Here is a 2044-nt window from a genome sequence, read left to right on the forward strand (position 1 = left end):
TTTTAAGATTACTATCTAATAACCCGTTTTTGTCTTTATGTCTTAAAATATGGTTCTCTTTTTTTGTTTTTCTTTGTCTAAGCCCACATGCAATTGATATTTTGTCTAAGCCCACGTTCAATTGATATTTTGTGTAAGCCCACATGAATCACGGTGCCCAACATTCCCACCCCTACGTGCCCACAGGTATAATTTATGTTTTTAAATTACAAGAGATTGTATAATCTTGCCATAAGTTAAGCTCCAACACCCTTATAAGCTATTCTATGAAAAAGAAAAAATGGCAGAACCAACATTTGCTAGTCTATGAAAAAGAAAAATGTCAGAACCAACATTTGCATCATTATTAGCTAAATGGGTAATTAGGCTAGACACGATTGGATTTTCCAAACCCGCAACTTTGACGGACTGGACGTGGGTGATCCCTAGTCCGTAACAGTACGTTTGTTGTACACCCCTAATCAGACCTAGTCCCCTAATCTCCTTATCCTAGAAGAGACCCCTAATAGGTTAAGGGGTAACCTATTTTAGGATTGGTTATTTTCATGTATCAACACCTAACATCTTAATTAGGAAATGCTAAACTTGGAAAACACCTCCCAGAACATCATACAAATTTCCTAATCCAAGTAAACCTTGTAGACATTCCAAACCGAAACTGCCCTTTAGTCACGATTCCTGCATCATAAACCACTGTTTTCTGCTGCAGATTTGCCATCAAAATTTTCTTTTCAGCCATATAGTTTGTATACGGAACCAAAACTCAATAATAGCACGTAGGTACCTCGGTTTGTCACTTCCACTTAACTTAGGTCAACCTAGGTTGGTTGTTGTATCTTTTGCGGCTGATGTAGTAAATTCTACCTTGGAAACAAAATCACAAATCTCTACAGAAAGATTGAATATAACCGTAGCGTTCTTGTTTGAAGGATGGAAGTAATCGGACAATTTGGGGAAATTAAATCAGGGGATCGAAAGCCGCGCACTTCTCATCTCTATGGGTATTTGAAAAGGAACCAAGCTGGTGATCATCCATTTACAATTTCAAGTAAAGAATAAAGTTTTGTAGTGGATCATGAATTTCTATTGAATTTAAAGTTTGATTTGAACTATCTACAACTTGACGTTCTTTATACTAAACAAATTTGTTGATTTGAACATCCATTTTTCATGTTTGTTGATTTGAACATCCATTTTTCATGTTTGTTGAGTCCATAGTGATAGCAAAATCAACAAACTTAAAGCCTGTTGGATCCATATGAAGTGCTCTTAGATTGGCAAGCCGTCCGGCCCGACCCGTGGTATAATCGGGCTTGGGCTGGCCTGTCCGGCAGATGTACACCCTATAAATATTGCACTTTATCGATAACAAGCACTTGACTGAATCCATGAGTAATGCATGCAACAATCAGGCAAGTCGGGATATAGAAGCCGTTCAACTCGACTATCAAACCTATCCCCAATCTTAACTAATTACAACCACGAGGAGGAAAACCCCTAAGCATGGGCAATTGCTACAAGCAAGAGCAGGACACCGCTAAGCAGGAACTCTAGGTAGCTGACGTGTTTCTTTATTGCATACCTTCCTTGAACAAGACTAGAAAAGTCTTTGCTGCTTTTATCATGGCATAAAAGAGAGTTGTTAACTTCATACTGCTCTACACATGCCTCGAACAGCAGTACAGGTGATCTAAGCATACAAGACACGAGAAAATAAAAGTAAGAAAGGGGTTGAAAACTTACCTCTTTCCTAATCAAAGCAGATCAGTCTTCTTCATTGCTCATGACATCAACAGGATTTCATCACAACTCTCAGAAAAACACTAGTTAAGTTGGAATAATTATGGATTCTAATAGATATAGATTAGACAATGGGAGCATTAATAGTTTAAAAGGAGCACCATGCGTACATAGATACAAAAGTTAAAGTTAGGAATGTATAACCCCCACATTACAGGCAACTTATATCGTCAGAGGTTCCGGTGAATACTTCACCTAGCTAATAATAGTAAACTGACATAACTTAAAGTAAGCTCGTGCCTGA

General features: G+C 37.9%; 1 long non-coding RNA gene across 1 annotated transcript; it reads right to left on the bottom strand.

Annotated features, from left to right (window-relative positions):
* Positions 1-1004: 1004 nt before the first annotated feature.
* LOC113327534 lies at positions 1005-2038 on the bottom strand. The gene is made up of 2 exons (XR_003348985.1): positions 1744-2038; positions 1005-1612 (listed from the first exon to the last, which is right to left on the bottom strand). It is a non-coding gene; the product is annotated as an uncharacterized LOC113327534 (long non-coding RNA).
* Between the last annotated feature and the right edge of the window lie 6 nt (positions 2039-2044).

Source organism: Papaver somniferum, unplaced genomic scaffold, assembly GCF_003573695.1.
Source record: "Papaver somniferum cultivar HN1 unplaced genomic scaffold, ASM357369v1 unplaced-scaffold_10220, whole genome shotgun sequence".
In the NCBI taxonomy this organism is placed as follows: domain Eukaryota; kingdom Viridiplantae; phylum Streptophyta; class Magnoliopsida; order Ranunculales; family Papaveraceae; genus Papaver; species Papaver somniferum.